The sequence below is a fragment of the Manacus vitellinus genome, unplaced genomic scaffold, assembly GCF_001715985.3.
Source record: "Manacus vitellinus isolate BGI_N305 unplaced genomic scaffold, ASM171598v3 ctg7180002428225_pilon, whole genome shotgun sequence".
In the NCBI taxonomy this organism is placed as follows: Eukaryota; Metazoa; Chordata; class Aves; order Passeriformes; family Pipridae; genus Manacus; species Manacus vitellinus.
Genome location: NW_021937699.1, coordinates 1 through 7,938, shown reverse-complemented (window position 1 = coordinate 7,938; position 7,938 = coordinate 1). Strand labels below are relative to the sequence as shown.

The following is a 7,938-nucleotide window of genomic DNA, read 5'->3' as shown; positions in this document are numbered from 1 at the left end:
AATGTGCTGTGCTGTGTGTGCCTGCAGGTAAGAAAAGCTGGGAGTGCAGTCCCTCTGCTTTGATTGCTGTGTCTCTTTGGGAGTGATTTTGGAGGGGAATCAGGGAGCGATTTGGTTCGAAGGGGACCTTCAAAGGCCAGCCTGTCTTCCGTGGGCAGGGGCACCTTCCACTCTCATCCCCAGTTGCTCCAAGTCCCGTCCAGCCTGGCCTGGAACACTTCCAGGGATGGGGCAGCCTCAGCTTCCCTGTGCAGTGTGCTCTAATATCTCTCCACTGGCATCATGACAAATGTTGTCAGCGTGTTTTGTTGGACGATGGTAAGCAGGACCTGGGTGAAAAGGACATTCTCAGAGGTGCTGGGAGAAGGAGGACTCGTGCGGGCACCTCCAGAGACAGCGGGAACGGGAGCGTGCTGCGGAGGAGGGAAATTCCAGGGGGTGGGTGCTGAGAAATTTGTCCTTCCCTTGCCCTTTGCTCTGCACTTAGCAATGGGTCGAGTGCAGAAGTTTCCTGGGGACCCTGGGAAATGATGCCGGGTCTGCCAAGAAAAGTGGGGACAAAGGAGCAGGACCTGGGTCTGCCAGCGTGGGAGAAACAAGGGACGGGTCATCCTCTGCCTCCAGGAGGGAGGGCAGCAGGAAAGGCCACGGACTAAAGCACTGAAGGGCCGTTCCCCAGGGAGCCCCTGCCCAGACCTGAACTTGCTTCTGCACTTGCTGTCCCTTTCCCAGCGGAGCCGAAGCGTCGGGTGCCGCTGCCGGGGGGATGGAGCTGCCAAGGACAAGCTGGGAGGGTGTTTGCGAGGGAAGGGGGTAGAAGGAGCTCTTGATGTGCTTTTTTTACTTCTTCATCCCACAGAATTGCCACGAGAGGAAATACTTCAGAGGGGCTTCCCTCCAGATAAGGCCTGAAGATGCCAGGAGGTTTCAGCCGGGAGGAAAGGAGCTGTGGAAGAAAAGCAGCCTAAAAACAGCCAGTGGGGATCATCAGGTTTTCCAGCCAAGAAGAACAAGGAGAGAGATGAGGGAATCGGGTTCCAATTCCTAATGCTTTGGTGGGTGCAGGAATGATTTCTGTGTGTTTTCCAGTCCCTTTGGATTCCTGAGATGATTTTAAAATGATGGCTTTAGCAATCAACTAAATCGCAGATGTTGTTTTTGAGAGGAAATGATGCCAAAGAAATGCAGAGAGAGAGCATGGAATCATCCTGGGATCCTGGAGTGGTTTGGGTTGGAAAGGATCTCAGGGATCATCTCCTTCCACCCCCTGCCACAGGCAGGGACACCTTCTAATAGACCTCCAGCCTGGCCTTGGCCACTTGCAGGGATGGGGCAGCCACAACTTCTCTGTGCCAGGCCACCTCCCCACCCTCCCAGGGAAGAATGTCTCCCTTCTGTGCAATCTTTCCCTTTCTTCTCTGCAGGAAGTGGGCTGGGACAAGGGAATTGGCTCCCACGAGGCCGAGGATCAGAGCGGGCTGTGCACAGGGGACAACTTCCACTTCCGAACGGGGAAGGGCCCCTTCGTGCCCACCCCTGGCAAACTGGGACAGAGTAACATCTGCCTGCAGCTGGCTGGAGTTCCCGTTGGCTCTGGGCTTTCAGCCCGCCGGGGCTGCGGCGGGAGCCGCGCGGAGGGAACGGGGGCCGGGGCCGCGCCGAGGGCCGGGGCCGGGCTGAGCGGGCGGGGCGGGGCCGCAGGGCCAGGCGGGCTGGGATTGGGCGGAGGCGCTCGAGTGCTGATTGGGCAGCGCTGCCGGCCCGCGGTATAAAGGGCCGGCGGGGCAGGTGGGGGCGGTTGTGTGTGGGGGCTGAGGGTGCGGCCCCGCTGCTGCCCGGGCTGCGGAGGGGAGAGCGCCTTGGCCGCTGGGTTTGTGCACCGGGGCAGCCGGGGGCGTTTAGGGGCGCCTTGTGCTGGGCGGCGGGGCCCGGGTAAGCCCCTTACCTGCCGGGTAACCCCGGGGGGAGCCGTGGCAGGGCTGTGGGGCCGGTGCTCTCTGGGTGTTTCAGGCTTTGCCTCGGCATCCCAAAGGCTTTCCCCGTGCAGGGTTAGGAGGCAAAGACTGGTCTCAGTTTCTTGGTGCTGCATTAACGCTTTTTGCTCCTTTTCTGTCCAGTCGTGCCCTCCCTGGGGCTCAGCTCAGGTCCGTGCCCAGCGGCTGGTGGAGTGTGGCGAGTTGTGCTTCCTGCCGGGCGGGAGCTGCCTTGGGAAGCTGCTCTGTCCCCACGGCTGGGCCGAGCTGGGAACTTGGACAGGGAAGGGCAGGGCCCGTCCTGCCCGTGAGAATTGGGTTTGGCTGGGGGAGGATGGAATGGAGTGTGTGCCTGTTAACTCCAAGGAGAGCCAACAGCTGGGAGAGACCCCGAGCAGGTTTGGTGCCACGAGAGCAGCTTCAAAAGACCTTGAGTGTTGGAGAAATGTCCAGGAGACCTGGTTCCTCTTTTGCAAGGAGGCAGTTTGCAAGGACAGGGGGGGTTGCTGTGCTCTCTAGCAAAAAAAGGTTTCCTTGCTCTCTCAGCAGGATGTCGAGTGCCACCGTGTCCCTGAGGTCACCCTTTCTGCTGTTGGGAGAGCACGAGGCGGATGGAGAGGATCCCCAGGCATCTGCAGGAACAAGGGACTTGTATGACTCCAACTTGCCTACTGCAGCTGTAGGATGGACTTGCAAGATACCACTGGGAATGTGCCAGCACTCCTGCTGGAGTTTTATTATGCTGTATTTGAACACAATGAGTAAAACTACAGTCGGGTCTGTTCTGGAGTGTGTTACACTTGTCCTTCCCTCTGTTTTTTTTCTGTTTTGGAAAGCACGGTCTGGGGTTCCTGGGCACTTCTTATTAAATGATACTATGAAAATAATTTTGTACTGAAAGGGGAAAGGAGTTGTCTGTGAAAGTTCAGATGTCAATGATAAAAACCTTATGTGTTTTTAGTCAGTAAGCTCTTAACATACCTTAGTGTGTAGGAATGCCTGGCTTCTAAAACTCACCAGCTGAGTCTTAGAGGCTCCTTTGAAGAGCTGATTTCAGGCAGGCAAATTGCCCCCCAGGAGGGACTCTGTGCCTGCTCTCCCGTGGCTCCAAGGGATCTCTGGCCCTTCACGCCGGCACCGAGATTTTCTCGGGAAGGGCCTCAGATCCCCGGACCAGTCTGGGACACAGGCAAGATCCCCCTGCATTTTGGGACCAAATTGGCCCCTGGAGGGACAGTGCTGTTGGTGCCCCCCGGGTTGGGGCACCCCGAGGACTCCAGCGCGCACCGAAAGGATTATTCGGGGAGATCCTCGGGGTGCCCGGCCCTGGGGAGCTCAAAGCAAGGTCCCTGCCATGGATTCAGGCATTGCTGAGAGTATCCCAGGGGTCCCTGTCCCTGCTAGACAGGGAGCTCTCTAATGGGCTGTAATTGGGTTCTAAAAGTGGTGCTCCAAGTGCCAAACAAGTGTGGGATTGGGATTAAGAAATGAGCAGTGAGGGTGCAATTGGCTGTTTTCTCTGGAATGTGACTGTGAGAGCTGCAGGAGTGCCAGGTGTGTGTTCCAGTCCCCAGCATTTGGTTTGCACATGTCCTGCTCAGACACAAGTACAATTTCCTCAGTCCTGAACACAGCAGAATGAGAATTATGGACTGGCAGTGTTAAGGTGATTGGTGTGACAGGGGTCAAACTGGGAAAACATTGGGGAATTCCTCAGTTTGTGTTTTTGCCAAACTCACCCAAACCTCTGCTAGGAAGTGATGGGCTGGAAAAGTTGAGGCAGAAATGGAATTGAAAACTGGGGCTCTTGACACTGTAATTGCTGAAACTAAATGTGTCCAAGCAGCAGCTCTTGTTGTGCAGGGAATAACTCCTGTCAGCAGCAAGGCCCTGACTGAAGTGGCAGCTGCAGTTGTTCCTGTGGTGTGGGCCAGTGGAGCTGCAGGAGAGTGGAAGAGGGCAGAACCTGTAGGTATTACCCCTGATGTGGGATCTCTATGGGTAAGGCCAACCCAGTATCCTTTAAAATCAGAATGCCAGACTGGATTGGTTGCAGGAACAGCTAAATTGGCTTCTCCTGGTTTGCTTGTAGGACGTGAATGCAAGAACCTGCCAAGAAAACCAGTGGACAAGATGATTGATTAGTGCAGGACCTGAGAGAAGCACCTTGAATGACAACCTGGAGGAGTTTCCAGTATTGGATTTAAAAGATGGCCTTTGCATCTCCTTGAGCAAGGAAAGCCAAGAAAGCTTTGCTTTTGCAGGAGAAAATGGGGCAAGCAGGCAGGAAGAAGAGAAGCCCCGTGACTCCTCCCTGAGCCCCAGACAGCCCATGAACTGCCTTGCTGGGAATGGTGGGACGGGCTGGACTCTGCATTGCTCCCTCGGGATGTGTGGTAAGACTGTTATGGCGACTTTTTGAATAGATGGTGCAAGGGCAGCCTTTAAGCAGCTGAAGCATTCCCTGAGGAGAGCTCTGGGTCTGCCAGATGTGTCAGAACTGTTGGAAGCATCTTTGGTGGGGAGGGCAAACAAAGGCCAAGGTGTGCAGTGACCCCACTGAGAAGGGACTTTCAGTTAATGGCATCCCTGATGGTGAACTTTGTGGGCTGTTCCCCCTGTAGGGCAGGTGATAGTCCCAGCTCCAGTTATGGGAAAAATGGTTAAAAGGGAGCCCCAAAAGCTGGAAGTCCTCCTGGAGGCTCCTGGCAAAGAGAGTTTGCTGCGTTCCCCCTGACAGAAGGACAGTGATAGCTTTTGAGTGCTGGTAGATCCTTTTAATAGATAGCCTTGAGTGTGTCCTTGTTGCACCAGTAGGACTTATCAAAGTCCCCATATTCCAGGAGATAGACACATTGAAGTTTAAAATATTCTTCCTAATCCTTTGTTGGCTTGAGGCTCTCCCCTCAGGAACTGCAGGAACTCCTGGTGCCGCCTGGGCCGATGGATTGGACGCCCCAGCCCCTCCGTTCCTGCCCGGCCACTGGGGCCGTGTCCAGTGGTGGCACTGCCAGCCCTGCAGGTGAAGTGGGAAGGGCCTTTGCAGGTCTGGTGGGTCACATTTATAGCAGGTAAAGTTGCAGTAAAAGGACCTGGGGTCTGTTATTCTTGAGTTCAGAAAGCTCCTTTTGATTGGTGAGCAGGACAAAGTGGATCCTTAAGAGTTCCCATCCGTGTTTGTGTCTCAGCCTGTGTTAGGATTCAGGGCTGTAGCTGTTGTTGTCACTGAGGAGTCAAACTGTGCTTTAAATAATGAGACCCTGGCCTGATGGCCCAGTGTTAAGAAAAAAGGGGGAATGCTCTCTGAGTGTTGAGATGTAACAAGGGCTAATCCTTTTTGCAGTGGGATGGAGCCTGGAAAGTGCACAGAGCTGAGCCCAGGGATTGAAAGGGACCAAGCAAGGGAGGTGAAGAAGGGAAGTGAGGCAGCAGGCAAGCAGCACCAAGTTGCTGTGTAAGCAGGTGAGTTGTGTTGAGGTTCCTCAGGCAGGCACTGAGGACTTGGAGGGCTCCAGACAGAGCAGACCTGGGAAGGCCCTCGGTGAAGCCCCTTGGAAACCTTCTAAGGGTAGGTGTGTATGGTGATAAGTGTTGGGAAATGTCCTGAATGTGGAACAGGAATGCAGGGAAGGAAAATGAGCCCTCCTGTAATGCTGACCCCTCCCATCAGCTGCAGTGGAGACCCCTCCGTGTGCCCTTTGGGGGAGCTGATTGTCAAGGCACCCGGTGGGCTGGGATAATTCAATATCATAGAAATAAAAGATTGCCTGGCTTATAAAAGTTGTAAATTGAGTCTTAGAGGTTCCTTTGAAGAGCTGAGTTCAGGCAGCAGAATTGCCCCCCAGGAGGGACTCTGTGCCTGCTCTCCCGTGGCTCCAAGGGATCTCTGGCCCTTCACGCCGGCACCGAGATTTTCTCGGGAAGGGCCTCAGATCCCCGGACCAGTCTGGGACACAGGCAAGATCCCCCTGCATTTTGGGACCAAATTGGCCCCTGGAGGGACAGTGCTGTTGGTGCCCCCCGGGTTGGGGCACCCCGAGGACTCCAGCGCGCACCGAAAGGATTATTCGGGGAGATCCTCGGGGTGCCCGGCCCTGGGGAGCTCAAAGCAAGGTCCCTGCCATGGATTCAGGCAGTGCTGAGAGTATCCCAGGGGTCCCTGTCCCTGCTAGACAGGGAGCTCTCTAATGGGCTGTAATTGGGTTCTAAAAGTGGTGCTCCAAGTGCCAAACAAGTGTGGGATTGGGATTAAGAAATGAGCAGTGAGGGTGCAATTGGCTGTTTTCTCTGGAATGTGACTGTGAGAGCTGCAGGAGTGCCACGTGTGTGTTCCAGTCCCCAGCATTTGGTTTGCACATGTCCTGCTCAGACACAGGTCCAACTTGCTCAGTCCTGAACACAGCAGAATGAGAATTATGGACTGGCAGTGTTAAGGTGATTGGTGTGACAGGGGTCAAACTGGGAAAACATTGGGGAATTCCTCAGTTGGTCTGTTGGCCAAACTCACCCAAACCTGTGCTAGGAAGAGATTGATTGGGAAAGTTGAGGCAGAAATGCAGTTGAAAACTGGGTCTATTGACACTGTAATTGCTGAAACTAAATGTGTCCAAGCAGCAGCTCTTGTTGTGCAGGGAATAACTCCTGTCAGCAGCAAGGCCCCCACTGAAGTGGCAGCTGCAGTTGTTCCTGTGGTGTGGGCCAGTGGAGCTGCAGGAGAGTGGAAGAGGGCAGAACCTGTAGGTATTACCCCTGATGTGGGATCTCTATGGGTAAGGCCAACCCAGTATCCTTTAAAATCAGAGTGCCAGACTGGATTGGTTGCAGGAACAGCTAAATTGGCTCCTCCTGGTTTGCTTGTAGGACGTGAATGCAAGAACCTGCCAAGAAAACCAGTGGACAAGATGATTGATTAGTGCAGGACCTGAGAGAAGCACCTTGAATGACAACCTGGAGGAGTTTCCAGTATTGGATTTAAAAGATGGCCTTTGCATCTCCTTGAGCGAGGAAAGCCAAGAAAGCTTTGCTTTTGCAGGAGAAAATGGGGCAAGCAGGCAGGAAGAAGAGAAGCCCCGTGACTCCTCCCTGAGCCCCAGACAGCCCATGAACTGCCTTGCTGGGAATGGTGGGACGGGCTGGACTCTGCATTGCTCCCTCGGGATGTGTGGTAAGACTGTTATGGCAACTTTTTGAATAGATGGTGCAAGGGCAGCCTTTAAGCAGCTGAAGCATTCCCTGAGGAGAGCTCTGGGTCTGCCAGATGTGTCAGAACTGTTGGAAGCATCTTTGGTGGGGAGGGCAAAGAAAGGCCAAGGTGTGCAGTGACCCCCCTGAGAAGGGACTTTCAGTTAATGGCATCCCTGATGGTGAACTTTGTGGGCTGTTCCCCCTGTAGGGCAGGTGATAGTCCCTGCTGGAGTGATGGGAAAAATGGTTAAAAGGGAGCCCCAAAAGCTGGAAGTCCTTCTGGAGGCTCCTGGCAAAGAGAGTTTGCTGAGTTCCCCCTGACAGAAGGACAGTGATAGCTTTTGAGTGCTGGTAGATCCTTTTAATAGATAGCCTTGAGTGCGTCCTTTTTGCACCCTTAGGACTTATCAAAGTCCCCATATTCCAGGAGATAGACACATTGAAGTTTCAAATGCTCTTCCTAACCCTTTGTTGGCTTGAGGCTCTCCCCTCAGGAACTGCAGGAACTCCTGGTGCCGCCTGGGCCGATGGATTGGACGCCCCAGCCCCTCCGTTCCTGCCCAGCCACTGGGGCCGTGTCCAGTGGTGGCACTGCCAGCCCTGCAGGTGAAGTGGGAAGGGCCTTTGCAGGTCTTGTGGGTCACATTTATAGCAGGTAAAGTTGCAGAAAAAGGACCTGGGGTCTGTTATTCTTGAGTTCAGAAAGCTCCTTTTGGTTGGTGAGCAGGACAAAGTGGATCCTTAAGAGTTTGTGTCTCAGCCTGTGTTAGGATTCAGGGCT

At 54.4% G+C, this 7,938-nt stretch overlaps 3 long non-coding RNA genes across 9 annotated transcripts; all 3 read left to right on the top strand.

Annotated features, from left to right (window-relative positions):
• LOC115307670 lies at positions 1 to 1,613 on the top strand. The gene is made up of 3 exons (XR_003916013.1): positions 1 to 27; positions 860 to 1,055; positions 1,425 to 1,613. It is a non-coding gene; the product is annotated as an uncharacterized LOC115307670 (long non-coding RNA).
• Positions 1,614 to 2,985: 1,372 nt separating this feature from the next.
• LOC115307675 lies at positions 2,986 to 5,376 on the top strand. Of its 3 annotated transcripts, none has more exons than XR_003916025.1 (4): positions 2,986 to 3,974; positions 4,066 to 4,369; positions 4,871 to 4,995; positions 5,317 to 5,376. It is a non-coding gene; the product is annotated as an uncharacterized LOC115307675 (long non-coding RNA). The 3 variants fall into 3 exon arrangements; XR_003916026.1 differs by having other exon boundaries at positions 2,987 to 3,945; XR_003916023.1 differs by having other exon boundaries at positions 2,988 to 3,941; positions 5,317 to 5,375.
• A 9-nt stretch (positions 5,377 to 5,385) lies between these two features.
• LOC115307671 lies at positions 5,386 to 7,894 on the top strand. Of its 5 annotated transcripts, XR_003916017.1 has the most exons (4): positions 5,386 to 5,435; positions 6,605 to 6,709; positions 6,834 to 7,137; positions 7,639 to 7,894. It is a non-coding gene; the product is annotated as an uncharacterized LOC115307671 (long non-coding RNA). The 5 variants fall into 5 exon arrangements; XR_003916020.1 differs by lacking the exon at positions 6,605 to 6,709 and having other exon boundaries at positions 5,411 to 5,435; positions 7,639 to 7,893; XR_003916019.1 differs by lacking the exon at positions 5,386 to 5,435 and having other exon boundaries at positions 6,497 to 6,713; positions 7,639 to 7,893.
• Positions 7,895 to 7,938: the final 44 nt, after the last annotated feature.